At 46.3% G+C, this 27,136-nt stretch overlaps 1 long non-coding RNA gene across 2 annotated transcripts in view; it reads left to right on the forward strand.

Moving 5' to 3' along the window:
• The window catches only part of LOC138249206 (uncharacterized), a 136,053-nt gene that overhangs the window by 21,693 nt on the left and 87,224 nt on the right, over positions 1 to 27,136 (forward strand). The window contains exons 2-3 of one of the 2 annotated variants that reach the window (XR_011194781.1): positions 13,874 to 13,984; positions 16,273 to 16,527. This is a non-coding gene — a long non-coding RNA (uncharacterized lncRNA). Of the gene's footprint in view, positions 1 to 13,873; positions 13,985 to 16,272; positions 16,528 to 27,136 lie in introns of those variants that run through there. The other variant, XR_011194782.1, reaches the window with a different exon arrangement.

The following is a 27,136-nucleotide window of genomic DNA, read 5'->3' on the forward strand; positions in this document are numbered from 1 at the left end:
GTTTATTTATATTCCTTGTGTGATTTAATATATAAAATGTATTAACAATTGAAAATTAATATGTAACACAAAATGTGAAAGGTCTGTGTATGCACCCTGAAAAAAATGTGCTAATGCTGTTTAAAAGTGCTTCTCCTTTAAGAAGGGTTTTCTGTTTAGATTTAATTGGTGAAATAATATGGGTATTTCTTGTTCTCTGCTAGGCCTCAAGCTGCCCAAGACCACATTGAGAAGATATCTGACTGCCAAATTTTAGTTAAAGTATCAGGTGTATGTGTTCATCTCCATTGAATAACAAACTTCTATTGTTTGAATTAGAAATGTATTCTGTGTTTGTACTAAGGAAATGTGTTTCTATAGGGGGAAACAACTGATTTGAACATGTTTTTACATCTTTGTAACTATGGTCCTTTAGCAGAGTATTCTGGAATGATTGAACAAAGGCTTCACTGACCCAGTCGGAAGCAAGTTTAAGATGCTACAATTAATATAATTTGGGTTTACGTAAATGGGAGAGGCGACAAAGCAACGTTCGGCACACTAAGACTGTGATACTTTGAATGTATTTCTGATTTTTAATGCTTTTATGATTGGATGTTCTTTCTTCGTGTGATGCTTCTGTCCAATGAAAATGAAGTAGCAATTTTAATTTAATGGTTTGCTCAGAACTTTGAAGGCTCTTGCTTTCAGATTTCCAGAGACTTCACTTCACACTTTTGGTGTGATCTGTCACTTTGACTTTATGCCTTGCCAGATAGTCTACTGACACTCTGGTATTGTAATATTTTCTGAGTTTACCTTGCCTGTTCAATGCTGAACTAATATTCTGATGGTTTAGTGATCTTATAGTTCAAATTCTAAATCATTCCCCTTTCCCTGTTCTTGTTCCTGTCCTGATGCTGACCCTGAGGTCCCCCTGATGAAGCTAAAGCTGCTATGCTGACATTTCTTTACGGTTAAGTAATTAAGAAAAATCTGCATATTGTTATTTGTCTTTTGTTTTTCAAGTACCAATTGCTACTGTTTTAATACTGCTACTGTTTTGATAGTGCCATAGCTGGGTGTTACTAAAAAGTGTGCATGATGCCCAACATGCTAATGCTAATCAGATGGTACTGACGTGTTCTATATATACCTCTGATCCAAGATCATCACTCTATTGTTGAATAAATATATGAAATTTCTCTTGCTCAAATATTGTTGTTATTGATTAGCGTTTTCGCCATTGAAGTTATTGTTCTCATTCCTTTGTTTAAACTAAAATTCTTTCAGAGATTTGGGCAGTCTGGGATGTTTCTTTATGTGTACTGAGACAAATGTTCCTGACTTTCGCATTGTTAATATAGGGAATCAGACAATTAAAATTGAAACTAAAGGTGTGGTTATTCATGACCTAATGGGTCATGGGGCGTTCTTTACTGACTCGCTAATAAAATTGCATTGTTTGATTGTTGTTGTATTTTACATCTAAGTTCTCTCAATAATTTAAACATGTCAAAAGATTAATCTATTTTAAGTGATGCCCTCAGCTTACTATAAGCGTGCCCTCATTTTACTATAATCAACATAACTAAAAATAGATAAGCCGAGGGGCGCAAAGAAGGTCTGCAGTGTCTACACAATTTCCACAGCATTTTAACCTGACTTCCATTACACTAATTATAGTATCTTCTTTGCGAAAATTACTAATGCTTTTTGATGTGTTTTATTTCTAAGTACAGATCCTGCAATTATTATTCATGTTTGGAATGAACAAGATCAAAGAGCAAGGCACCAAAGACTTAAACATTTTCTGAGAAGTGCGATTGTGTGTCTATGTTTTATCAGGAATAAAATACCCTCTGCTGTACACTACAATGTGCATTAGAAAGCATTCCGTAGTCGCTTCGCCTTATAAAGAAACTCCTCTGTGACCTGCAATGTACTTATAACGTGCTGGAGGACTACTTATCACATATATAAATGAGTCCATTTGTATTACTGGGTTGAGTTTCATCTGAACATCTAGTGGGTTAAAATGCAAATGGCTTCTGTGCAAGTCGCCTTTTTCAAACTAGAGCAGGTTATTGATGCAGAGCCTGGACAAGAAGCTTTGCATGAAGGATCGAGCTTTGCACCAGAACTTCGCGCGATCTCCTCTCGTGAGAGTCGGCCAGGCTGAGTCGACGCCTGCGGGCGTTAGGCGCGCTGCCGTGGGGATTGCCAAGGACGCCGAGTGGGCAGCAGCTACCGCTTAGTGCTGTCCCTGTTCGGAGCTCAGACAGCGGCCGACGTCGCTCCCTAGCCACCCCGTTTCCAAGACGTCGGGCTGCCCTCACTCGGGCACCTTCTGCGGACTAGCCTTGAAAGGGAGGTGATGGGCGTGCTTTGTGTTGTGCTCCATTCAACCCCCTGCAGCGTCTTTCAATTAAATCCGACGCTTGTTTGGTTAATGACTCACGGGTTTAGCGCGAGTCACCTGTGCTTGTGTTGACATAGGCACCTTGTAATATGCGCGTCATCTGACTCACGGCTCTAATTAATACTCCAGTGAGGCAACGTGATTTGATTTTTGACGCAGTTTATACTTCAAAGTTTACTTTAGCTCAGGGGCGTGATAGTACTATATAGTTAACCTAAATTGACACCAAATGTACATCAGCCACGAATAACCTTTTTTCTTTACATTTTTTTTATTGCTTTACACGCGAGGGCACAGGCCAAGTGAGGCGTGTAGTAAACACTAAACACCGGGCTGAAGTCTTCTAGAAGATAACCCATCCCCAATAAATCACAGTAGAAAACGCAAGATATTTATATTTGTCAGCAAGCTGCACTAACCATGTGGAGGCCTGTAATTCACCTTCTCGTTTTAAGCATTGTCATGCAAGCCCCGTCATACTTAGGCCCTCCTTAATGGGTGCGAGATAATCCCGACGGGGCCGGTCGCAGAAATTGTCACTGCTAGACTAATCGGGATTGGCAATTTTGGACTGGGGAATTAACGGACATTTTTACGGACCACTCACAATTTGTTGTTGAAAAAATAGGACTGGTTTAAAATCTGTCTCATAACCTAAGGCTCTCTGACAGCTGTGCATGGACACTAATAATAACTACAGTTTTGGGACCCATGTGTTTCTAAAGAAAAATATGGGGACAGCAGTGAGTTTCTTTAGTACCTGGTTTATTGCCCCTTGAATGACAACTAGAGGTTACAGAGTTTATTTCTCTTTGTAGTGTTTGGCAACAATTTTAAAGATGCAGCTTTTCCTTCTTGTACAATCTTTACATTTGTCTCTTGCAGCCTCTCTGCTTGGCTAAAGCGTGATGCCACACCTGCGATTCATGTCTATAAATAGTGGGTTAGGTTCCAGGACCATTAGTTTTCAAATTAATTAACGGATTGAAAACATTTCAGAGAACTGACACACGATTCTATACTTTTAGGTGCTTCCTATACAATCATCTCATCCTGATGATGACCCGCTTCTGATTAATGTTATATTTGGGTTGAAACGTCAACAAAGTTAAATGTGGACTGTTTTATAGGTTGTTATTGGATTTCGGACATTCATATTATGAGTGTTGAACAAAAGATCACAGGATCCCTATCAATCACATTTGTATATATTATCTTGTAAATATCACTGGTGCACTTCTATGCTCATTTATTTACTTACACTGCGCCATCAGTATATAGGAGCACCTTAAGATTAACACAAAAAACAAGGTTTTTGAAGCTTTACAATCATCAGACAGAAATAAAATGTGTGAACTACAAAACAAACCTGATGTATGGTGAGGTTTTGCTGTCTAACTACTGCAGAGGAAGTCAATGGTTACACTTCCTGGGCAGTAGGGTCCAACTTTTTTATTATATATTTATGTACCCAGGTCCCGGGGTTACTGGGGTTGCACCCTTTTCTTTGAATAATACTTAAAATTCTCAGGGTGCCTACATATTTCTGCATGTCCATCTGTCTACAGACTGGCTTGATTCAAGTCGCTCGCGGACAGGAGCAAGCTGCACAAGCAAATAGAACATAGGCTACCGTTTCATTAGTGGCTTTACAAGCTGGGCAGAGCGAAGATGTAATGGATGTTGCCCACAATTTTGCTATAAATACTTTACCATCCTGCGGGAAAGGGTACAGCAGGTTTTAAGGACCCGCCTAGAGCTGATACAATACTTTGTGGCTGCCCTCCTGACGATTTACTCAGTGATTTACTCAGTGAGTCCCCGGGGCCCACCAGCTCCACAAGTACCAGTAAACACTCACCAAGTGTGCTTTTTTTTCATGTATTTTTTATTTAAATATTTGCCATTTATTATACCTGCTCTTGGGGTAGCCAGTTCCTCATTTTTAAAGTTGCTGTTATATTGTGTACACATAGCACTCTGATACTGTATATGTATGTTATTTAGGTGAAACTCTACTTTCTTTTCTTTTTTGTGGCATATGCTTTCAATAAAACAATAACCATCACCCCAAATTGGTCAAACCAAACCTACTGCCTTTGCAGTCTTGTTTGGAATTGCGTCTACTGTCCAGTCCCTTTACACATGCAAATGCAGAATTGGAGATCTGCCCTTTGCAGTACTCTGTAGTTTGCATTTTCAGCCATTATCAAGTATTTGCAGACTGAATCCTCTCTCATGGATTTTAATGAGGTAGGATTTCTGCAAGTGAATGCGGTTGCTCGTTATGTCTGTTCTGAATTGATAAATCCGAAACAGCTCGAAGAATTGAGCGGGCCGCATCACAGATGCTGATCGAACTGCACTGCAGTGATACCTAGTCAAGGATAGCAGAGGTCAAATACAGTAGTGTACCAATTTACGCTCTCCTAGTCTGTGTAAATATCACAACCGTCAGCCCGCCCAGTGAAGTGCAGTGAATCACAAAAAGACAGAAGTCTGGTGCTGAATTTTCAACATCCTGTAAGCAGCCAGGGAATATTTCTAGAAAATCAAGCTATTTTTATGTAAATCATTTTTACTACATTTTTGAGTTTTGGATGCAGAATGTATCACAGCTTCTCCACGCTTCTCAAGCATGAACTGTAATTAGTCATTTACAACTCCTAAAATCAATACGATTTAGACCGTCCTGGACCCACTCGGTGCTTCCTAGAACATGTCCAGAGTGGCTGGTGTTGTATCACCCGTGCTTGTAAACAAACTGGCGCCATTGCAGTGGTTTCCTGGCGGTGCTATGCGGACTTAACAAACTGGCAGTTGCCCACATCAGGCAATCAGTGAGGGAAATTCCCGACGATAGGCTGCCTGGTCTGACAACAAACACCCCTATTCATATGAACTTCAGGAATGGGTTCATCGTTGAAGGGACACCAGGCACTCCAAAGGCCATTAACGAAAGGGAATGATGTGAAAATCTTAAACAGTGCACGAAATCTAGCAAAGATACTTTAATTTGGCAGCTCAAATATTTGTATTTTAGCAGAGTCTTATAGTACTGAATTAGTTGAATACTACTAAGGCCGAGACACAATGGCACACGAGTTTGCCATTTCAGGCAAGGCATCAATGCTAGCGCACTATGCTTGGAATGGCGAAAGCCATTTTCTGGTTCAAATTTCTTGCCGAAGTGTGAGCAGTGAGAATACAATGTCTTTCGACTAATGTGCTTCGCTAGGTCCACCTCAGCTCTCCGCCTAAAATGGAAAGCTTCCCTGTGCCCCGTTACGGTGTTGCATAATCCCGAATTTTCTACATCACTGTAACCTTGCCGACGTGTGTCAATAGTTTTGGAACTTTGTTCACATAATGTCTGCCTTCGGTACATAGGGCCCCGGAGTCTCTAGAGGTGCTTTACAGTTGGGCAGTAACTATAAATCTGCCAATTGGGGAGCACGTGTTTAATCCTCCATTGAAGAATTCTCTGATGGGGAGCATCCCTTAGCACAATTCCATCAGGTACAAAACTAGTATGGCAAAGGTAATTCCACTGGCAATAGAGGAATTAAGATTCCCCCGCAAAACTTTCATTTACATTCACCACTCAATTTAAATCATGCCTTTTGTGTTTTAGTATAGGTGGGTCACATGGTTTACATTAAAAGGCACATGAATTGCTACTAACATAGAAGAACCCCGTACAGTGCAAGTAGTTCAGTAGTGAGAAAATTAGCCTAGTACAGCAGTAGTTGGAGCAGAGGCTTGACTAAGGGAAATTATTCTAAGTAACAGAAGTGGAAGAAACTGTCCTTCCGCTGAAATAACACGAGGTGGGGACCAGGAACGTTTAGAATGCATAATATCACACAACTTCTTTACATTGGAGGTGGAGGCAGTGCTTAATTTGTGCTTGTTGTTTCCGGTGCTGAACAGTGGCACTTATTTTTGAGGGCCGGCGCTTGTTGCTGCAAGCAAAAAATGCATATGGGAAAGACGGAGGAAGAGAAAAAGGAAAAAGCGTCACAATGGGAGAAAGCAGAAAGCTGCTAGAGTGAGCTGAAGGGGCAGGGAGTGGCTGTAAATGGAATAAGGAGACCCGAGATGGCTTCAGGACTACGCTGCCTCAGCATTCTGTGATCGCACATTTATTTGCAGCAGCTGTGTGTTTAAGAGGAGGGCTTTGTGCACCGGCACGTTTTTATTTACAAATTAAGCACTGGGTGGAGGCATTTTAATTCATAAAGATGTAGGGCACATCTTCTAAAAATAGCATTTATAGACAATAAGCATGTACTCCAACTACAGCATAATGAATTGAAAATGCAAAAAACAGAGTGATTAAATGAACAGTCATTCCGCCATTAACCATTAACCATGCATCCCAATCATTCCACTACAGACATCCGAAATGATTTGTAGATATGTGCTAGATATTTATTTTTGTCCTGCTAAAATTCAGATGACTCAGAGCTAAAAAAAATGCGAGATTGAAGACCTTTTTGAAATTAGCCAAAAGCAGCTATTCGATTTATCCGGTGAAGCACTTTGATTTCTGTTGCTTTTCAGAGGATTCAAATTTTCTAAGCCATAAACCTTCGGAAGTGCTATGGATACTCATGAAGCAAACTTCACACCGAAGGACACCTGCATACACTACAATGCAGTACTGCACTTAATATCATCCCGTAGATTAAGTTGTCCAGGAGATGACATATATTTTCTAATGCTAATCAGCTGAGTTATACTAAGGCACATATTAGGGCTGATTCAAAGGACCTACATTACAACTTTCACAATTTGAGAGTTGTGCTACAGGGCCTGATTTAGAGTTTGGTGGATGGGTTACTCTGTCACAAACGTGACGGATTTCCTTCCTCGTATTACGGTTCCCATAGGATATTATGGAATCGTAATACAGCAGACGGGATAGCCTTCACATCTGTGAGGAGTAACCCCATCTTCCAAACTCTAAATCAGGCCTATAGTGTATTTCTCAGTCAGATGGTTCGAACACTCATATAGCCCCAGTTCTGTTGTGAATAATTAATCCACTCCAGATTTTGAGTCTGACTACAGAAGGGGCACCAAAGAGCAGACGGGCGAGATGGCTACACTTCTGTGAGGCTCCGGTTATCGAGGGCCTAAATCCTGTTGAATCCTTGGCCATGCGGCCCTTAAATGCCTCTAAACCTTAGCTACATCCTTTTGTAACACACTGGAGACTAAATGGATGGGCCCTGGTGAATCTCTACTGACAGACATCCCTATTGACACCTGTGAATTCTGGGCAGCTGACATCGGTGGCTAGCGATGGGGCTGCACTGGAGAACAAGTCTGGTGGCTGCCATGCAAGGAGACCCTGAGCATCGTTGTGCGCTGGGGGTCCTGTCCGGTGAGTCGGTCCGGAAGCATGCAAGTTCAATGCGTCCGGCACTGGGGACCTTTTCGGTCGAGGCCGATGGAGGCCAGTTAGGGCCCATTCTATGGGACTCACACTCTGCATCCTAGGCCTGTTGAACGGTCACAGAGTGGATCTGCGCTATAAGGCCCTGAGGTCGAATAGGGCCTCGGGTCAGATTCAACTGCTCCTGCAGCTCTGATCAACTCACCAAGACTATCCACATGCTGGGACCTCAGCATGGCACCAGAACTTGGCCATCTTGGGGCAAACTGTTGGTTTGCTCATGCCCCTCTTCATTCCACCATTACAACAACAGCACTATGGTGAGGTGGGACTGCACCACTGTCCGTATGAGCTTATATAAACAAATTGCTGATTCCCCTTTCTGCAATGTGCAAACACACAGGGCCTCCCCAGGACACTGTTCGTTCTACACAAACAGCACAGAGGGCACAAGAGGATGACCTATCTCACAACACTGCCAAGCATGCACACTCTATTGAATTGAGCGATTGTTTGGGTAAACCCAGGATCAACTCCACTGCCCAAAACTCTGGAAATCGGATGCCAAGCAGTCAGAACTACTGTTTGATCCCAGCAAAAGTGTCCATATATTGATGCCATTGTCCCCCATGTCTCAGGACTTAAATACTATAAGTGCTGAACGGAGAGAAGAAGCATGACATGGAGTCATACTCCACACCATGTAGGCCAGTCTGGTCTTGATCAAGTCCAAGATGGACGGCTGAGTACCAGGATGGACACTATTTCACACAAACTGAAAAAACATGATGGTAGATTATAAGAGGCTGACTTAGGGAAAAAGAGCAAATCAACCTTCAACATTTAAAAGGTCCTAAAAGTAATTCCTGCAAAGAATGAAGATCTAGAAGCGCACTTCCACTGCAATACCATACAAATTCTGAAAATCCCAGAATCTACAAATAGCAGCAGGCTGGAAGATCACATCAAGAAAATGCTGCTGTCATTTTTTGATGCGGATCCCTCCTCTAAGATATTGATAATAGAGAGAGCTCACAGATCGCTAATAACCAGACCACCACCTGGAGCACCAGCATGCCCCATTATTGCTCACCTAATGAACTACAGAGGCTGGGAGACCTCCCTCTGACTTTCTCAAAGATTGGCCCCCTGTCCTTCAACCGTAACGTTATATCTCTCTTTCTGGAATAACAGTGGCCGTGCAGGAGGCACAACACAAATTCCTGCTGGTCAAACAGAAGCTGTAGCAGACAGACATACTGTATGCATTGAACCATCTGGCATGACTTCGGCTCTGTCTCCACAGGAGACACCTTATCTTTCAAACCCCACAACAAGTTCAAGAGTTCCTAGGCTACTGACCAGATGCAGGTTTGAGAAGAGGGAATCTCCAATAGGGTCCTCATCCCTGATCGTGGGCCCAGACTGAGAAACTGAAGAACACTTGCTCCTTCCCATGCAGCTGTGTTTGGCCTTGTGGGGTTCCCCTTCTGGCGCTCAAAAAGCCATATCTGACCCCTCACCTCATCTTAATCTAAGAAAGAGGACGACCTGAACACCCCAGTCCTACCTAAATGGCAAGTCTCGTCTAGGTCAGAGACAATTTGAAACTCAGAATGTCATGCCAACAACACACCACTTTTATGAATGCTTCATTGGGCTGGGAGATATAAAATCGATGCCCTTGACTGATTTCGAGGGTCAATGCCCAGCTCTCTGTCCTACCCTCAGAGGTGCAAACACCAATAATGCATACTATCCTTGTTCACAGACAAAATGTATCTGTTATATTGTTGTTCAGGTGTACTACTTGTGGGTAGAGTCTGTGTCCTGGTGGGGTTGAGTCACCAGTGTGGGAGCGGGGATCAAGGGTATGATGCAGTGTTGCTATCTGTTAATATTTCTCATTTAGGCTTCTGTCCTAAACACTCTGCAAGAACACGAGAGGGGCAATTTATGCCAACCACTCTTAAGGGTACTTATTCTTGTTCACTGATCCAAAGACGACTCTCCGAATACCCAAAACAGGAACAACGTTAGCCTCTATGTAATGGAATGTACTGGAACTTAACAACCCCCACAGGAAGAGGCAGGTCCTTTCATAGCTTGACCACCACCAAGTCCACGTAGAGCTCTTGCAGGAGATCCACATGGAACACAGGTTGATGGCTAGTTTCACCTTGTGATGGGCTGGGCAGCATCTCTGCTCATACACTTCTAACTCGAGGGGAGTGGTGATCTTACTAAAATGGGCAGTCCTGTATTGCCCAGTGGGAAAGATGGTTGATGACCAGGGTCCATATGACATCGCCTGAGAGAAAATGGGCGCATCATTGATCACTATAGTTAACTACTATGGTTCGAACACGGATGTCCCCAAATGCTTCAACTGCCTATGTGGGATGATCCTCTTGATTGACCCACATGCCATACTGTGAGGAGGCAATTTCAGTTGCACACTTCAAAAACAGATAGAAAGATCCCACGTGCCCTCCAGCTATAAAAACCTAGCATTTACTTACTTACATGCACCAGTCACTGAGCATGCCCTGGTCGATATCTGGAGAACTAGACACCTCTATACACCCAGCACATGGACAGAATGAACGTTAACGGGTTGCGGTCCGGATTGCCTGAACTATCACAAGGCACTAGAAAAGGATGCCTGCTTTAGCTTCTCTTATTTGCACTGGCAGTAGAAGCCCTGGCAGCAAAACTATGACAACACAGCTTAAATTATGCTCTGTGATACACAAGTAAGCACATATTAGTTTCATTGTATGCCAATGATACTATTCTTTATTTCAGAGACCCAGATGTAAGTCTCAACACAAAGCTGCAGGAATTTATTTATATGGTTTATTGGCCTTGTGGTAATCTGAATAAATTGGGGCAAATCCAAAATCTTCCCCTTGACACTGAACACACCGTGATTCCACTCTGACATCACTTTCAGATGGTAAATGTACAAGAATAGATACCTGTGCGTCTGGCTCCACTGGGATAGGGACATGATCATGCAGCCAAACTATGGTATTACGGTTGAAAAAATCACTGACCGGACCCAGAGGAGGATGTCACTGCTCCTGTCATTCATAAACTCATGAGTCTGAAGAAAGTGGTGCTCCTGCCTAAACTAATGTATTTATGTAATAATATTCCACTCCCACTATTTGCTACATACTCTTCTACAGTCACAGCATCACTGGTCCACCTAGTATGGGCTGGGAAACAACCCAGACTTAAATGGGAAACTCTAACCCTGCCCTTCCCTTGAAGCTTGAAGCCCCTGACATGGAACTTTATCACCTATGTGCCCAGGCAAACCATTCATATAAATGGTATAAGCACACACCATTCCTACCCCATCTGGTGGTAGTGATAGATACCTACACCCCAATCCCCTGACATTTTTCAGAGGTTTGCCCATGCAAGGCCATACTGGAGAAATCTCAACAGCTGATTGCATGATTAGATCATGGGAGAGACTGAAGAAGAGGGTAGGCAAGGTCTTGATCTACTTTCCTATCTTCCCACTAAGCTGTCACCTATTGCTGCCAGTTACTTGTGAGTGAATGGTGATATCCCAACTTCAGGCAAAGGGCTTTACTCCTTCGGGCAGCCTTTAAGCCAGAGCACCTTTCTGTCACTTACAGAATTCTTGGGGGTCTCTCCCAGCAAAACCCTCAACACATTTCCATATCATCAGCTTCTCAGTAGCTGCAGGGCCGCTCTCCCTGAATTTCTGAAAGAACCCCCTACCTTTCCAAAACTAGCCACTCCCTTAGCTGCCTCTTCCACTAAATATCACATCGCTTCACTTTACTGGACAGCCTAGGCAGTGACAGAGGAGACATCTCTTCGGGCAAAAAAGGACTGGGAGTCCGATCTTAGATGCAAGATATCAGTGGAAACCGGTTGTAGGAAATTGGATTACTGGTTGGGGGGTGAAACCCTACTCAAACAGCAACGACTGTCCTTGTCAGGGTGAAGACACAAGCAAACCCTAAATTAACCTGTGCTCAACCCTCTAGTAGCTTGGCAGAGAGTAGTTAGGCTTAACTTAGAGGCAATTTGTAAAGTATGTATCAGCAATTCAAACAGTGATGAAGTGAAACACAACACAAGAAGAATCCCTCACCAATTTAGAAAAATAGCGTAAAATATAATGAATAATTTAGGACCAAAACAACTAAAATCCAATCAGTCGAATCGTAGATGTGCAATAATAAAGATTTAAGTGAAAATAGCACCAAAAGCACAAAGTGACAATTGTGGTCATCTCATCGTGATAGACATGGACAACGTCACAAGTTCAGGTCGACCGCAGTGGATCATGGGCCAGCTACCAGGACCCAGTTAGGCCTGCTGAACAGAGTACCGTAAACCCTGGTTGCGGAGTCCCACATCAAGGATTTATCGAACAGAAAAAACAGTGTGGGGTCTGGGTGTGCAAATGCATTGTACAGGGTTGATTCCAGGAAGCTGTGAGGCAGTAATGTGGGGTCCTGCATCATCATCAAGGATACCATCGATGAGGGGCTTGTAATGTGAAGGCCTGCATCGATGATGCATTTCACAGCAGCAGTTCCGATGCTGCGGGGCTGCAATGTGAATTCCTGCATTGGGGATGCATCGCACAGCAGTTACAATGCAGAGTTTCGCAAGGCGATGCGTCACTCTGCTGGCAGAGCACATTCAGGCCCACTACAAAGGGTCCATTGCTGGGGTGGCACCACTTGGGAGGGCAGAACTCACAGCTAGCAGACTCCAGGTGCTGGGTTCAAGGTTCTTTACTGCACACAGCCACTTTTCCTTGCAGAGTTTCTGCAGCTCAGCCGTGCTGAGCAGTCCACATTGAGCATCTCCATGCTACAAGTCAGTGAAATAGGGAATTTAAATTTATAAAAAGGAAAAAGCAACCCATCAGAAAACTAAGGAGAATTTAAAAAGACTCAAATTGGTCACATATTTTAAGACCAAAACAACAAAAATCAATGAGTAAAAATGGAGATATGCAATTTTAAATATTTACATGAAAATAGCGTCAAAATCACAACATGCCAACTGTGGTCATCTGGTTGCACTAGACCATGACAAAGTCACAAGTTCATGCAGACTGTAATGGAGTGCATGCAAGCTACTGGGACCCAGTTAGACACTACTGGGACCCAGTTAGATCCACTGAACAGAGTACTTTAAATCCTGCTTTCCGATGCTGAGACTCGCGTTGAGGATGCGTAGGACTGCAGAGGCTGTTACAACCACTCATCTGAAAACCAGGTATCTTCTGCAGGAGTGATGCTTTCCCCTCAAACCTCCTGGAGCTCTTCTCAGCACCCCAAGCATAGGAGTGGGATGAGAAACAAGAGAGGACACTGCAGCATCACTTGGCACCTCTCGTTCACCTGTAACTTTGGAACACCTCTTGATCAGTAGCATCCTCGAGAAGCCCTTTGAATATCTGAGAAAGAGAAACGCTTCAAGTGTTCCGACACCCGCAACTATACCCACGTAGATATACTGTAGCCTAGGATAACACTGTTTTCACCTTTCCCGGAGGTTTTTAGCTTCATCTTTCAAGTTATAATGAGGTTCGAAATTCTAGACTGTTAGTAGCATAGTCATACAGATTTTCCTAATGTTCTCTTGTAACACACTGATAAGTCCTAAAATCTGAGTATAAACTGTGCAGTAGAAGTAAGGTATTCTGTTACTTGAGTTTTCATGAACTGAAACAATGAGTAAGTGGTGCGCATCCGTGCAACAAACAAATATGTTAGGTGAGTAGTTTTGTACGTCTTAGTAAATGGTGCAGCAAGCGTTGCACGTCCACGCAACAGGTAAGTATGCCAGGTTTAGTAGTGAATGGTGCGACAAGCGGTGCGTGTCCACGCAACAGATAAGTATGACAGGTTTAGTATTAAGTGGTGTGCCAAGAGGTGCACGTCCGTGAACAGATAAGTATGCCAGGTTAAGTGAGCAGTAAGTATGCCAGGTTTAGTAGTAGTGGTGCGCATCTGCACAGGGATTTCATTTATCAGTTTTTTTGTCATTTGTCTTTGCAGGATTGAGAGTCCAAGATGAGGTGGAAAGGATCCAACGCAGGAACCAACAGGGAAGGTGCCATGCTCCAGCAAGGAAAAGCAGGATCCGAAGCGAAGGCTCCAACCAGAGTGGTAAGTGAGAAGTGCTGGTGGAGGAAGGTGCCAGTGAGAGCAGGAAAATGAAGCCAAGTGGGAGGCACTGGTTCGGGTGTGTTCTTATACCTGCTCTTGGCCATTGCTGCTCATGTGGCTTGCTAGACCCACTACGAGGCGTGGTTATGCCGAGTGCACCAGGCAGCACCTGCCTTAGAGTGTTATCATTGTTACTCACACAGCTTTCAGGCATGCAATGGAATAAAGTGCCCTGATTTTGATACAACTTCAGTTGTTAACAATGGCCACAGGTAAATAGGTAACACTTGTTAGCACATTTTCAAGACTGACAGTTTCAAGGCAGTGCCTGGCATTACGTGGTGATAAAACAAAATGGGGGGCATAAGGATCCCCTTGTGCTGGGTGGTTATTAACACAGGAGAGACATAATTCAACAGGTGGCCTTAGGGTAGCTGGGGCATCAGACAGGAAGAGTCCTGATCTCTAACAGAGGAGATGTGATGTCCGGGTGTGAAGATGAGTTACGCAGCGTGGTTCTGGAGAGTTGCATTGCGGGGATGAGGGGCCTGGGTCATTGTCAAGGATGCCACCGGCTATGAGCTTGGGATGCAAAGTCCTACACCCAAGATGCCTCATACACTGGCAGTTCCGATGCTGCAGGGCTGCAATGTGAAGTCCTGCATCAGGGATGCGTCACACAGCGGTTCCAATGTTTAGTTTTGCTAAATGATGTGTCATGCTGCATCAGTGCTGCAGGGACAATAGCTGGGCTGGCACAATACCTTCAGGCCCACTTCCAATGGTCCAGGACTGGGGTGGCACCACGTTGGAGGGCAGGACTAACAGCTGACAGACTCCAGGTGCTGGCTTTAAGGTTGTTGGAGCCTCTTCTGTCCCCGAGGCTCTGATCAGGAGGCAAGCCAATTAGCCCTTGGAGTCACTCTGGTTCAAGCTGAAGGTCTAGTCCTTCTCACTCAGACAGGAGGGCAGCAGGGCAGCACAGTGTCAGTCCTTTTTGCAGCAAAGCAGTACATCAATACTTTTATTGAGTCTTCCACAGGTCCAAATATGTGCTGGAGAGTTGGGTCTGAGGGTCCAATATGTATAGCTGGTGCCCACTTTGAAGTAGGGGAAGGTTCCAGAGCTCCCCCTCCCTCCAGGTGTCAGGCACCCCCTTACTCCCTGCCCTGGCCTCAGTTTCTCTAGGTACACAAAAGACTAGTGAAAATCCACTTGTGAGTGTGTTAATGCAGGGCCTTTGTGATATGCAAGTGTGGTAGATAACAGCTCCACCCTCTTGTTAAGTCAGAGTGGCCCAATTTGCCAACTCCTATCTTCCCTTTGTCTCACTACCTGGGAGCAATACACAAGGATTACCTGCCAGCTACATCTAGTAATGTGACCCAGGGGGAGGCTGCAGGCACCAAATGGTTAGGACAAGAATATGACAACTTTCTAAAAGTGGAATTTTCAGAATTGTGACTTAAAATGTGACTTTACCATTAAAGAGGGCTTTTACTTACAGTTCTTTAGACATCAAACTCAACCTGTCTGCTTGATCACAATTGAAAGTTATTACTTATTACATTTAATAAGGTAACCCAATTTTATCCTATGGAAGAGCTAGGCTTTGCAGCAGTGAAAAAACGACGTTAAGAGTTTTTCACTATCAAGACATGTAAATTTTAAAAGTGCATGCCTATCCTTTTTAAAACACTGCACTTTGCCCTTTGGGAATGTAATTGCCTACCCTTGGAGAGGTGAAGGCAAAACATTTTAGGGAAGACAACCATAAGGGTGACAGGTCTAATACATTGCAAACTAGCAGTGCTCAAACTGACCTGGTTTCTGCTAGCAGTCTTTGTATTATTCATTATAGATTCCCACACAGTATTCAGTACACCGTGCCTTTAAAAATTAGCTCTACGTAATGATGACCACTGTCCTAGGTGTGGCACACATAAGGCAGTGCTCCTTCATCTAGCCTGGACGAGTCCAGGTATAAACACATTTTAGACTGCAGTTACTGTAGCATTGTCCATTATGAGAGATACAGATCAAATGGACCCCATGACTTGTTTACTTGGATATATTAAACAGATTGCCGCCTCCTACAGGAATTCATGAGCCTCCTCCTGCTATTAGCAAAAAGACTAGTGGCCTGAAAGGGCGCCTACATTTAAGACCTGGCTCTCAAACTTGGTATATTGTCAGTAACAACTATAACTATATGTTGAACTACTTCCCCAGCTTCTAGACCTCATGATATATGGCAACCCTTGACTGAATACCTCTTCTCCACACAGATGAGACCACCCCTGACTCATAGGTTGACCACATCTTGATGGGAAGACGGTATAACAGTTGGATGGAGATAGCTTGAAAAGAATCCCAGACATTTATGACTCAGTCCCCCAGAACAGCTTCACGTTCCTGTCCTGTCATTAGAGGTCATGCCCGGATACACTGTAAGCTACTCTACAACCCACTCTCCAGAGAGTCATTGTAAATGTCCCTTATTTTTATAGTATGATGGCACTGTTGTGTTAATTTCTATGTTATTGTTGTAATATGCAAAAATGAGAAAAAATAAATAATAAAAAACTTGGAGAAAAAAAGTATGACTTTAGATAACTTCAACTGTTTGACAGACCAAGGGGGTCATTCTAACCCTGGCGGTCGACGACCGCCAGGGCTAAAATGACGGGAGCACCGCCAACAGGCTGGCGGTGCTCCCATGGGCATTCTGACCGCGGCGGTACAGCCGCGGTCAGAAACGGGAAACCGGCGGTGTCCCGCCGGTTTCCCGCTGCCCTAGGGAATCCTCCACGGCGGCGCTGCTTGCAGCGCCGCCATGGGGATTCCGACCCCCTTACCGCCATCCTGTTCCTGGCGGTGATGGGTGTCGTGGGGCTCCTGGGGGCCCCTGCAGTGCCCATGCCAATGGCATGGGCACTGCAGGGCCCCCCTAACAGGGCCCCACTAAGATTTTCAGTGTCTGCATAGCAGACACTGAAAATCGCGACGGGTGCAACTGCACCCGTCGCACCCTTTCCACTCCGCCGGCTCCATTCGGAGCCGGCATCCTCGTGGAAGGGGGTTTCCCGCTGGGCGGGCGGGCGGCCTTCTGGCGGTCGCCCGCCCGCCCAGCGGGAAACTCAGAATTACTGTGGCGGTCTTTTGACCGCGCAGCAGTATTCTGGCGGTTCCCGCTTGGCGGGCGGCTCCCGCCGCCCGCCAAGTTCAGAATGACCCCCCAAGTGCCACCACACATCACACACGACGATGGACACATAACATCCACAAAATGATTCTAGGTCTTTGGCTTGTCTTTCAGCATTTGGCACGTTTGGCTGTCCAGCATTCTTTAGGGCCAGCCCATGGCAAATCACAGATGCATACATTGCCCCTTTTTACTTACCATTGGTGATGCAGTAAAACAAACTGTTCATTAGCTTCCCACTCCTGTGGCATTTCTGCTGTCACTGGCATTCTTTCCCTATTCTTCCTGCTCCCATAGTACTGCCTCTGTCAAGGAGACCAGATCCTCGGGGCTTGTGCATGTTCCCAACATGTCCACCTCTTGGCAGCTCCAAACTCCACTAGTTATATAGCACAGAGTTAAAGAATGGCCAAGTTGGGGAATGGGTTTTGGGTTAGGAACAGCGGGGAAGGACACCTGTGGAAGCAAGAGTTAAACAACACAATTGCAAGATTAATCACAATGACCTTCAATAAGTTTTGTTTCACATAAACACTTTTGCTGAAAACATGATTGGCAGAAGGCTTCACTATAACTAGGCCTCAAGAATCTAGGGACCTGGATATCAAGAAAGGTCATGCAAGATTTTCTTATGAACATTCCAGAATTAACATATTTTGAACAATAAACTCTCTCCAAATACTTCTTAGAATAATCTCCGCATTGTAGCAAGAATCAAAGAGCACATGTTTTTTTTCTCTGCATGAATGAACTGTACTAGAACCATGAATAACACTGCTACGTCACTATATGATTAAGAGTTTCAAGACTCAAATACTCAGGGAATATTCTGCACCTTAATCAAACTGCACATCTAGATTTCAATGTCTAGAAATGATCACGCACTCTGCCAATCTGTATTTCAAAAGTTAAACACCAGGAATGAATCGCGCACCTTGTTGCCGATTCAAACATCGAGATTCACTTGCAATGAAACAATCGCACACACTGTCGAACTGTGATTCAAGAGTTTAATGCCGGGAAAGAATTGCGCACACTGTTGCCGATTCTATTATCAAGAACCAAATGCCATGAAAGCATCGCGGGCACTGCCGATCTGAATGGCAAGAAGTAAATGCCTGGAATGAATCGCGCACACTGTTGCCGATTCGTAATTCACGATACAAATACCATGAAATGATCGCGCGCACTGCCGATTTGAATGCCATGAAGTAAATGCCTGGAATGAATCGCGCACACTGTTGCCGATTCGGAATTCACGATACAAATGGCATGAAATTATTGCGCGCACTGCCGATCTGAATGCCAAGAAGTAAATGCCTAGAATGAATCACTCACACTGTTGCCGATTCGGAATTCACAATACAAAAGCCATGAAATGATTGCGCGCACTGCCGATCTGAATGCCAAAGTTAATGTCTGTAATGAATCGCGCACACTGTTGCCGATTCGGAATTCACAATACAAATGCCATGAAATGATCGCGTGCACTGCCGATGTGAATGCCAAGAAGTAAATGCCTGGAATGAATCGCGCACACTGTTGACGATTCGGAATTCACTATACAAATGCCATAAAAACAATCGCACACGCGATTTTAAGTTTAGGCCCAAAACTCGAGTGTCACTGGAAAACGGAGTCAGGGGCTTAACCCGACCTCCGCCTTACCGCCCTGCTGGAAGCTCACCAAATAAACGAGGGCAGGCCTGGAAATGAATGGATAGGCCTCCGGGACAGGAGCTCTGGAGAATGCTGCTGCTCTGCACCGGGACTTCTGAATAGTAAGCACGTGGAGCTGGGCTGGCTCCCTTATATAGAGCCAAGCCCCGCCCATGTGCCACACCCAACCATGCTGCAAGAAAGGCTTCTAGAAAGTCTTAGAATAAAGGAACAGACCTTGTAGTCCTGCAAACAAGCCTTGCAAATGAACAATGAATTACAAACAGCGTTAATGGCTTTTCAAGGTAAAAGCTCTGCAATGCAAAAGGTTAACATACTGCATGGAAACACAATGCATGAAATATGACTTTGCATAAGGACTGGGTTTTTGCATTTGCGTCGCCGGTACGGCGCGCACTGTCCTGATGTTGACAGCCTCCTATTACCTGCAGTTTCTCCATTTAGACTCCCTCTGTTAGCAACTCTGTTAGAAATTGGATTTCTGGTTTGCAGAGGTATGCACCCTGTCCAAGCAGTAACCACAATCCTAATCAGGCTAAATCGGATACACACCCTAAATTGACTTGTGCTCACCCTCTGGTAGCTTAGCACAGAACAGTCAGGCTTAACTTAAGAAGCAATGTGTGAAGTATTTGTACCACACTTCAAATAGTAATAAAGTGAAAACATCATAGCAAAAGGATCCCACACCAGGTTAGGCAGATAGAGTATTTTGTAATAAATATAACAAAACTAAAATGGCAACAATTCAAGCAGTAGAACCAGAGATATGCAGGTTTAAAATGTTGGTGAAAATAGTGTCAAAAAGCACAAAGCCCCAACTGTGAGTATCTGGTTGCGCTGGCCAATGACAAAGTCACAAGTTCAGGTCAACCATGATGGAGCGTGGGCCAGATACAGTGACCAAGTTAGGCCAGCTGAACAAAGTACCTTATATCCTGGTTTGCGGAGCGTTGTGAGGATCCACATGGAAGATGCATCGCGCAGCCACAGAAATTAGTCAGTTCCAAGATGCAGCGAGGCTGTGGCAGGAGGTACTGCATCGTCATCGAGAATCCCATTGAAGAGGGCTTGTGATGCAAAGTCTGGCATCAAGAATGCGTCACACAGTCGGGGCGAAGCATCTGTTCTGAGGCGCTGCGAGGCTGAGATGCAGAGTCCAGCATCATTGTTGATGCTGCTGTTGATGAGGGATGCAAAGACCTGAGCAGATGATGCGTCACACAGTGGTGGTTCCAAAAAGGCTGCAGGCTGCGACTGCGATGTAAATCTTGTGATGGAGAAGATCCACGCAGCAGCAGAGATGCAGCAGTTCTGCTCAGGGTTGCGTTGCACAACAGAGGAGATGTGTCCATTCCACTGGGTCCAGAGAGGCTGGCAGAGCACCTTAGGCCCATTTCCAAGAGTCCAGGTGCTGGGGCTAAAGTCAGGAGGCTAGCCTACTAGTTCTTGGAGTCACTCTGGTGGTCCTGGGTTCAACAAATGCAGGTCCAGTCCATCTCGCCCAGGCAGGAGGTCAGCAGGCAGCAGGTCAGCACTGCAGGGCAGCAGTCATTCAGATCAACAGTCCAGAAGAGTGGCAGTCCTTCCAACAGCACAGCAGTCCTTCTCCCTGGCACAGTATCCACAGGTCCCAAAATGTACTAAAGAGTTGGTGTCTGAGGTCCAATATGTATACCCAGTTCTGCCTCTCTGAAGCTTCTAGAGGCCTGCCTTCGAAGTGCCCATGTGCCCTGCCTCCCTTGCCCAGACTTCAGACTAACTACAGAGGGTATGCAGTCCTTTTTGTGGAAGAAGGACACAGCTTGTTCAAGTGTAAGTGGGGCCGTGCCCAGCTCCTCTTTCCTATCCTGCCAATGATGACCCATCCAGGCACACCTACGCTCCCTATTGTGTGTGGCTGCCTAGAATGAATACACAGAGCCCAACAGTCAACTACACCTAGTCATGTAACCCAGATGCACATTGCAGGCAACAAATGGCTAAGGAAGGAAAACGCCAACTTTCAAAACATGGCACTTTAAACGGTGATTTAAAATCCAGCTTCGCCACAGGTTAGGATTTTGCATTACAATTCCAAAGACACCAAACTTGACTTAGTTACCTGTTCCATTTTTGGAAGTTACAGCTTAATAAATGTAATAAGGTAACTCCACTGCTACCCTATGGGAGAGGTAGGACTTATGATAGTGAAAAACGAATTTAAGAGTTTTTCACTGCCAGGGCGTGTAAAACTTTTGTGTGAATGTCCTACTTTTAAAATACATTGCACCCTGCCCTGTTATCTGTCCAGGGCACTAGGGTGACCTATCTGTATTAAAAAGGAAGATAAAAGGTTAATTTTGCAAGGTCGAATGGAGGTTTAAACAGTACACACAAGCTGCAATGTACACATATTTAAAGTACTACAATCAGTTGCTAAGGACTTACAAGTAAATTAAATATGCCAATTGGTACAAGCCAGTTTCACCATGTTTTAAGGACAGTTCACAAGCACTTTAGCACTGGTTAGGAGTGATGAAATGTGCAGAATCCTAAAGCCAGCAAAAAAGTATTCAACAAAACAGGAGGTCCCAACGCAAAAAAGTTGGGTAAAACCATGCCAAGGATGCCAGGTCTAACCATCCTGAAGAAGGAGCTTCGCTGTTCTTCAATGTGCCAAGGAACCGTGACTTCACTACTGACAGGGAAGCTAAAGTCCAAGAACTGCTATTATTCCCTGAGTTGAAGGTCTCTCAACCTTGTGCCTCTCTGGCCTTAACCATATCTCCATGCAGAGTCTCCTGAGTCCTCAGCAGGTCTGCTGTTATCAGAGCCAGAGACCTCAGCCAGCCTGCCTTGAGAACCTCAAGCCTGCTTGCCTCCTTTCAGAGCCAAAGCCTCCAGCCTGCCTGCCTTCAGAGCCATAACCTTCAGTCTGTCTGCCTTCTGAATTTTAGTTTCCAGCTAGCCTGCCTTCTGATCCTAAGCCTCCAGCCTGCCTGCTTTCTGCCCCTGAGCCTCTAACCTTCCGGCATCCTGAGCTTGTGCTTCCATTTTGCTTTCCTGCTGAGGTTCCAGCACATATACTCTCAGAGACTGAGGTGGTCATTCCGAGTTTGGCGGTAACCGGTCCACCACGCTGGCGGTGCAGACTGCCATATAACGATTATGTCAGTGAACCCAACGCAACACAGACAATGTACCACCAGTACCGCCACCGCCGATGAGCAGCAGCCGGTGGCGGTAGTCAACTTCAGGCTGTCAGGAACCAATGTGCTGCCCACCATATTACGAGTCACCAGACCACCAGGATATCCGGGGCGGGCTGACGTGATGAATATCTTGGCGGAAACAGAAAGTTCAAAAGGAGACACTCATCTCCAGGTACACACTTTTGTCTGTGGCCCCCATGGCAAACGAACTGCAAGTCCTCCCAGTGTTGTATCTCGCCATACACCTTCAGGGCCAGTGACAATGACGAAGATGACAACCGTAAGTACACCTAGCACATAGTGGAGGAAATGGTAGTGATACACATCAACACATAACACACACTCCCGGCATGGACAGCAAAGGCCACACACATACAAATGTACCGTACCAGCATACACACATACACACAGACACATGCACACAGAAAATACGAAAAAGCCAAGCAGATACGTGCCAAACACACAGCATAACGCACACAAACACCACCAACACAGTCATACACATCCACACACAACACCCCATAATCACACAAAGACAACTAGACCACAAACACTTCAACGCAGTCATAGACAGGCACGTTGTGAAACACCACACACACAAAAAGCTGTATGTAACAATGACACACAATCAATATCAGTGAACACACATGCAAACAATGACACAGGTGATATGTCACATACAACCAACATACAAGGAAATCCACAGATGCAGCACCATACACACGGGGACACACAACACCCCATACAATCCCACAAGCAAGCAGTCAGACATATTACAACATGCACATGGCACAATCCATTTACCCAGCTCATGCAACAACACAGACACATCCCATACACAGACCTCACACACCGTTGAACACAGATGTCACACCACCATGTTGAAGGAAACCAGGACAAGCACCTCTTCTTGCCAACCACAGCAATGTGGGCAGATGTCATAGAAAAATAACAATAAATATGAACTATTAACAGAGGGTGCCAAATGGCAAGTCCAACGTGCAGAACTGCACACGACACATAGTCCACATATCATGGCCCCAATTTGACTCCTGACAGCAAATAGGTCTCCAGATCATCAATTGGACATGCAGGTGCCTCAGGGGTTTGGGGTGGTGGTGGTGGTAGGGGTGGCTTGGATTTGGAAGAGGGGTGTCTCTGTTTGGGCTTGGGAGGGGGGACTTTGTCTCTGGGAGGGGTGGACTTTTTGCTGGGTGGAGGAGCAGGGGAAACGTCAGAGGGGGCACTAAAGGAATGGGAGGTGGAAGGGCCTGGGAGGGACAGGGAGACATGACGTTTAGGGGCAGCACGGGGTGGAACAGGAGTAGGGGAAGAGGTCAAGGGTAGCAAGGAAGACTTTTTTAGGTACACAGGACGGTCATATGAATGAGGGATGGGAATGGAGGTAGAGGGACTCCTCGTGTGACGTGTTGGTATGCTGTATGTGGATGCTGGTGTGTGCAATGAGTGCATGTGTGTGGTGAGTATATGTTGGGTGGGTGAGTGGGTGCGTGTATATATCTTCGGAGGAGGGGGTGGAGATGCAGGGAAAGAGGATGGAAGAGGTGTGAGTGAATGTTGGGGTGGTATGTGCAAGTGAGGGGGATGTGTTGCAGGTGGCAGAGAAGGTGGTTGTGGTGAGTGCGGATGTAGTGTGTGGGGTGGGTGTCTGTGAGTCTGCTGTTGTGGTGATTGACAGTATGACAGGAATGCTAGCAGGACCATTGTGTGATGATGCAGTGTTAGCAGGTGTCAGTGGTGATGTGACTGTAAGGGAGGCAGTGTGGGAAGTGTCTGTTGTGTATGCAAATGTGTGTTGTGGGTGTGCATGCCTCTGGGTTCATTTGTGGTGCTTACGTTTGTCTTTGCGCACCTTGTCTGTTGTATTGGGTGTATGCTGGTCTGTAAGTGTGCCCTGGATGGGTGAAGGGGTTATGGATTGGAAACAGGTAGCTGGAGAGGGGACGGAAGATGAAGGGACACTGCCTGCCGTCAATGAGGAAGTCAGAGCCTGAAATGATCTCTGTAGGCCAGACAAGGCACTGTGAATGCCTTCCCAGTAGGCATTGGACTGCTGCATCTGGGGAGCTAGTACCTGGATGGCATTCACAATGGTTGTCTGACCCACAGAGATGTCAGAGCAACACCACTGACCTGGTCAGTGAACTGCTCTGCCTTCTGTAGCTCCACTGGTAAGTAAAGACCTCATTCCTCTGAACTCCTGACCTCTGTCAGGAGTTTGAGGCCCTCCTCCACCCACAGGCTTCTGCCTGCACCTCATCCATCATGTCTAGTGGGAGATCTTCTACTAGGCTGCTCTCTGCCTCTCTCCTCCTTTTTCCTGCTTTGCTCTCCGTGTGCTTTTTCTGCCCCTTTTCTGCTCCCGTTGCCTTTCGCTTCTGCGTTACACTCTTTCCTCGTTTCTCTCTCCTCGCACTCCTATCTCTGTCTCTCTCTCTCACTCTTGCTCTCCCCCCTTTCTCTCTCCCCCGCCGCTGCTGCCCCTGCTGCCCCACCTCCTTCCTCTCTCTCACACTGCATTCCCACCGCTGCTTCCCCCGTGGCCCACCCCTTTTTTTCGCCCATTTTCCGTCCCTGCTCCGGCCTCCCAGCTGTCCTTTCCTCCCCCCCTCCCTACTTAATGGCGGCCGCACCGCTGGAGTGCTGAAGGCATGCCTAAGGCAAGCCTGTCTATGCCCGTCTGCCCCTCAACCGCACCCGGAGCTGGAACCCCTGGTTATCGCCCACCCCACTGCCGCGACACATGACTCTGCTACGACACCACCACCCTCCACATGCTCAACCCCGGCCGCTCATCCACCTGCCATCAGGCCACCCCACAGCCCACCCGCGGACCCTTCTTCTGCCAGAACTGCACCTTCACCAGCCTCCACACCCGTGACCCACCCATCAAGACAGGAAGCAACAATCTCATATGCATCCTACTCAACACGCCATCGAACTCTGGAACCTACTCGACTCAGCCTCTCCAGACATTGCCTTCCTGACTGAGATCTGGATGAACCCTTCCTCAGCACCCGACATCACCATAGCCATCCTGGATGGCTACAAGATCACCCGTAGGGACCCCACCAACAGACCAGGAGGAGGCATCGCCATTGTCCACAGGAATACCTTCAGAATCACGACCAGCACCGAAGACACCCTCAGTGCCGCCAAACACCTGCACTTCCAGATCCACACCGAACCAAACACCACCCTCAGAGGGACCCTCGTTTACAGACCCCCGGACCCTGACAGCATTTCAGCGACTTCATCTCCGACGTCATCAGCACGCACGTCCTCGCATCCACAGACTACATACTCCTCGGGGACCTGAAGTTCCACCATGGAACACCAACGACACCAACTCCACCACCTTGCTCGACAACCTCACCAACCTGGGCCTCAAGCAGCTCGTCACGACACCCACCCACTCCGCAGGACACACGCTCGACCCTATTTTCTCCGCCAGCAAACATGTTTCTTTCAGCCACACCACCGAACTCCACTGGACCAACCACCGCTGCGTCCACTTCTCCTTCAAGAAACCCACAACTCACCGTCACCCACATCGGACTCCCCATCGCAGATGGAACAAGGTCACCGAAGACCAGCTGATCGCCAACCTTTCCTGGAACCCACCAATCAACACCACCGACACAGCAGCCTGCAACCTCAGGCAATGGATCGACAACTGTGCCAACACTCTCGCCCCGATCAAGAAACCTTCAAACAGATGCACCAACAGAGAGGCCTTCTGGTTCACCGCTGAGCTCCAAGAATCCAAGCAAACATGCCGAAGACTCGAGAAAAAGTGACGCCAAGAACAGACACAAGGCAACCACACAGCCTTCAAGAACGCCATCCGCAGACCCCACCAACTCATCCGAACCGCCAAAAGAACCGCCTTCAAAGAACGCAACGACAACAAAGCACACAGCTATAAGGAGCTCTTCAACATCGTGAAGGAGCTCTCCAACCCTGGCTCCAATGTCAAGGACATCCCGCCATCACAAGACCTCTGAAACTCCCTAGCCATCTTCTTCTACCGCAAGATCGCAGGCATCCATGACAGCTTCAATACCCAGACCCCCGCTAACCATCGACACCACAGACTCACCACCCCCCCGCCACACAAGCCTTCTGCTCTCCTGGACCCATGTCAATGACAACGACATCATCAAAATCATGAACACCATCCACTCCAGCTCACCATCCGACCCCTGCCCTCACCACATCTTCAACAAAGCGAGCTCCTTCATCACACCCCAGCTCCGGAAGATCATCAATAGTTCCTTCTAGACAGCCACCTTCCCGGAGAGCTGGAAACACGCCGAGATCAACGCCCTCCTCAAGAAACCTAAGCCAGACCCAAAGGACCTCAAGAACTTCTGGCCCATCTCCCTGCTCCCCTTCCCAGCTAAAGTCATCGAGAAAATTGTCAACAAACAACTGACCCACTTCCTCGAGGTGAACAACACTCTGGACCTGTCCCAATCCAGATTCCGCAGCAACCACAGCATCGAAACAGCCCTCATCGCTGCCACCAATGATATCAGGACCATAGCGAAACCGTGGCCCTCATCCTCCGGCCGCCTTCAAAATCATCTGCCACCACACCCTACACACACGCCTCAATGACGCAAGTATCCGTGACAGAGCCCTGGACTGGATCACCTCATTCCTCACTGGCAGAACCCAGAGAGTCCACCTCCCTCCATTCCGCTCTGAAGCCACCAAGATCATCTGTGGCGTACCCCAGGGGTAGTCCCTTAGTCCGACCCTCTTTAACGTTTACATGGCTCAACTCGCAAACATCGTCTGATCTCACAACCTCAACACCGTCCATACACCGATGACAACCAGCTGATCCTCTACCTCACCAAGGACCCCGCCACCGCCAAAACCAACCTCTATGAAGGAATGAAGACCATCGCCGAATGGATGAAGAACAGCTGCTTGAAACTCAATTCCAACAAAACTGAGGTCCTCAGCCTTGGCTCTACCCCCTCCACCTGGGATGACTCCCGGTGGCCTGCCATACTGGGAACCGCACCGACACCCACCAAC

Source organism: Pleurodeles waltl, chromosome 8 (genome assembly GCF_031143425.1).
Source record: "Pleurodeles waltl isolate 20211129_DDA chromosome 8, aPleWal1.hap1.20221129, whole genome shotgun sequence".
NCBI classification, from domain to species: Eukaryota; Metazoa; Chordata; class Amphibia; order Caudata; family Salamandridae; genus Pleurodeles; species Pleurodeles waltl.